At 34.5% G+C, this 4,199-nt stretch overlaps 1 long non-coding RNA gene across 1 annotated transcript; it reads right to left on the reverse strand.

The window, feature by feature from the left end:
* Nucleotides 1-319: 319 nt before the first annotated feature.
* Nucleotides 320-3,844, reverse strand: LOC107299731. The gene is made up of 3 exons (XR_001549194.1): nucleotides 3,829-3,844; nucleotides 2,316-2,393; nucleotides 320-340 (listed from the first exon to the last, which is right to left on the reverse strand). It is a non-coding gene; the product is annotated as an uncharacterized LOC107299731 (long non-coding RNA).
* Nucleotides 3,845-4,199: the final 355 nt, after the last annotated feature.

A 4,199-nucleotide genomic window follows, 5' to 3' on the forward strand; every position in this document is an offset into this window, starting at 1 on the left:
TTCCTCACAGTGCGAGGCCTATATGACTCTCTGCTCTACGTGACTTTCCTACTCACCTTTTCCGCCAACTGACTTCCAGATATTTCACTCTTTTAATGAATGAAAAATAATCTCCCTTCACTTTTCATGTAAAGTATCCTTGAGTTCTGAATAATCTACGTATTCCAGTTTGAAATTTTTCTTGATTTTCTCTCTTTTTCTCCTAAGAGCTGCTGGAGGAAGAGGAGAATTGTGTGGTTTTCTGAAGAAAATATTTTGATTTCTGGCTTGGTTTGCTTTCCTTTTCAATGTTGCTTGTTATTCTTAGCTGTCCAGAGCGCTCTTCTTCCCATCCTCTTTTCTATAAGATTTAAGGAAAAGTGTTACTTTAATTTTTATAAAATGGTGAGAGGTGTGAAAAAAGAAGAGAAGTGTACATCACAATGAAAAAGCAAACATGCCACAATGATAGAATAATCTTTTACATTGTTTATGATTCATCTGATACATGGAAGACTACCGATTTGGGTAAAATTTCTTGTTGACTTTGGTCAATCACAAATCCTTAGCAATGCAAAGGGTTATCATCAAATACATCTGGAAATGATGGGGATAGATTATATAATTCCAGATATATGCATACAGAGAGAAATGCAGATACACACTCCTACAAAAGTATATATGGAAAAAATCTATGTCTTTCAGGCCTGGAAAAATGTCCCAAAATAGTTTACAGTCAAAGCTTTTGAGCTAATTTTAGAGATGTGGCGGCTTTAACTGATGGATAACAGAATAATAGAGTTGGAAGGGACCTTGAAGAAAGAACAAAGAATTTTAATGGTAATTTTAATAATTTTTAATAAAAAAAGATGTTGCTAGTAGCAATACATGCACCAAACAATAAACAAGAAATATTTTATCAAAAACTACACAGGAAAATATTTGAAATGGAATATCAAAATAATTGTTTAGTAGGAGGCTTGAACGCAATTGTGAATGAAAAATTAGATTTCAAAAGTAGTAAAATAGGGGGGAAAGGAAGAAACAGATTAAAGTGTTTGTTAAAATGGCAGGAGAAATCTGCGTATAGAATGTCTGGAGAGAAATAACCCCAAAAAAGACTCGGTATACATTTTATTCAGATAGACACAAATCATGGTCTAGAATTGATATGATATGGATGTCCCCTAAATTAAGAACTAATATACATGACATTGAGATAGAACCCTATATTTGGGCCGATCATAATCCAATAAAGCTGAGTTGGACAGGAGTAAAGAAGAAATCAAGGTGGACATTGAATCAACTCTTATCAAAGGAGAAAGAATTTCAGAAATAGCAGTAAAGGAAATGGAATTCTTTTTCAAAGAAAATAAAAAAGAAGACACTTCACTCCAGTACATATGGGATGCACACAAAGCTTACTTCAGAGGATTAGCTATAACTTATACGGCTGAAAAGAATAAAGAGAAAAAGGCACAGTGTACAATGCAAAGGGAAGAGTTTAAAAAATTGAAGCTAGAACTTCAAAAAGATCCACACAAAAACTCTTAAAAGACAAATGGCGATAATTAAACATAAACTAAACCTAATAGTCAGAAGAATTCGCTCAACAAATGAAAAGAGCAAAACTTTTTTTTTTCCGAAAATGCAAATAAACCGGGAAGATGGCTGGCTTACAAATTGAAAAAAGAGAGAGAGAAAAAGTTGATAAACAAATTGCAAGATGTGAAGGGAGATGTGCAACTCCAAAATGAGGCAATAAAAATAGTTAAAGAATATTATGAAAAACTATATGACATAGAAAAAAAAAGATCTCTGGAAAAAACAATACAATATATGGAAAAAGCCAATGTACCAAAAATTCCAGAAAACATTAAAAACATGCTGAACGAAAAAATAACAATGATGGAACTGATGGAAGCTATAAAAAGACAAAAAAAAAAAGCAAAACATTGGAGACTGCCAGCCCGCAGGCAGGACGTGTCACCCAAAAACTGTACCCGCCCCATTGCCGGCAATGGCAAAACAATCCCGATATGTCGCGCAACGTAGTGTGACCTTGTGAGTTTAACATGTCTTCCCTAAACTATTGAAAAGGATTTAGTTATTTGGAGAAGTAGCAGGATTGAAGATAAATAGAGAAAAAACAAAAGTTATAGTTAAAAACCTTACATCTAAGCAAAAAGAACAATTGTAAAAAATAGATTTTCAAATAGCTAGAAAAGTTAAATATTTGGGAATATACCTAACAGCAAGATGTGCAATGATAAAAGATAACGACATAGCATTACTTAATCAAATAAAATTAGATCTATAAAAATGGGAAAACTTACAACTATCAGTGTTAGGAAGAATACCTACTGTGAGAATGAAGAGTTTACCAAAACTGCTCTTCTTGTTCCAAACAGCACCTATAAAAATAGAGAAGAAATTTTTTGATGATTTAAATACTTTGATTTTGAAATTTATTTGGCAAGAAAGGAAAGCCAGGATTAAACTGAAAATGCTACAAGAATCCAAGAAGGACATGATCTGCAACTTGGATGGCATGCATTTCTATGGTATGAGAAGAATAAGATTCATAGATAGTTTCAAAATCATTATATAAGAAATAAACTAATAAACTTTTTCTGTGCAAAAAGATAAAAAGTTAAAATCTACTTAAGAATCCCAGGATTGCTTTCAACAATGGAAGCGTTTGTTCACCCGAATCAAGTAAAATATGAAAAAAATGGACATATAAAGATATTTTGGATACCGAAGGGAAATTAAAATCTAAACCAGGGTACTGAATTATCATGGTGGCCTCAGCTGCAAATGCAATCGAGTATGATAAAGATGAGAAAATATATGATTTTTAGAAAGAACAATGTTTGATCAGATGCTGTTGACCTCTGATAAAAAACTGTTTAAGAAACTAAATAACTTTCTATTAAATTCTAAAATGGAGGATGAACAAATGAAAGAAACGATACAGTGGGCAGAAAACTTTGGATATAATATAGAATTACAGAAATGGCAAAATCTTTGGGAAAGAAATTATAAATCGACCATGGCAACTTCTTATAAAGAAAACTGATATAAAATGTTCTATAGATGGCATTTACCACCAGCTAGATTAGCAAAAATGTTTAAAAATATGTCCAGTAAATGTTGGAAATGTAATCAAACATGTGGCTTGCATTACCATATGTGGTGGCCTTGTGTTGAAGAAAAAATAAATTGGGGCAAAACTACACACTTGGTTAGAAAAGATGTTAGGGAAACATGTAGATTTTAATCCTAAACTCTCTTTATTAGGTATAATATCAGAAAAATTTAATAAGCAAAGTGTATATTTAACATTGCATGTATTAACAGCAGCAGGGATTGTATTTGCTCAGCACTGGAAGAATGAAGAAAGACCACTAGACAAAGAGATAATCAAGAAGATATTGGACTGTGCTGAAATGGACAGATTTACATGGAGGATCAAAGAGAAAGAAGATACAGAATATTTTCAAACATGGAATTTATTTCCTCAGTGGTTGGAGAAAAGGGTAGACACTAAGAATGTAACTTGTATTATTAAGCAAACAAATTGGACCAGACAACAAGATATTTATTAAGCACTAATCAAATGTAATAATAGAAGGAGACTTTTGAAATCTTCCCACCAGCAGAAAATCGCAGCCCCCAGTTTAACAGCCTGCAGCACCAGTGGACTTAAAAGTTGGGGAGGGAAGGGATTTGCAGCAGCAGCAGCTGAGATGCTTCAGCCGAGTTGCTTCTCTGCTTGGACGCCGTGGAGGAAACCAAACAGCCCCGCTTGCTCCCGGCTTCTCCTCCGACCTGCCCTCCACTCACCTTCCAGCTGCTGCTTCAATCTGGGAAGAGCACAAAATCCTCCATACACACCATCTTCCTCCCATGAGTGATCAGGAAGAGGAAGTTCTGCTGTTCAAAAGGTCCTCTTTCAAGAGGCAACTGAACTTTCTTTCTTCTACTCCTGCTTTCCTTTCTAGCAATATAGTACTCTATGGTTTTAACTCCTTTAAAGTCAACCACAGAGTCCGCCTTCTGGGCACAGATGTTGCCTGTTTGACTCCGGATAGGTGGCGAAAAACACGGTTGTCTGGCGTTTGCACGATTTCTTCCCTGATTAAAAGCTATCAAGTAATTTTTGACTCCTAGCAACTAACCTTTGCAACTGAGCCAAGTGAAATAGTGAAATGTGA

Source organism: Protobothrops mucrosquamatus, unplaced genomic scaffold, assembly GCF_001527695.2.
Source record: "Protobothrops mucrosquamatus isolate PMUCROS unplaced genomic scaffold, P.Mucros_1.0 scaffold5377, whole genome shotgun sequence".
NCBI lineage: Eukaryota > Metazoa > Chordata > Lepidosauria > Squamata > Viperidae > Protobothrops > Protobothrops mucrosquamatus.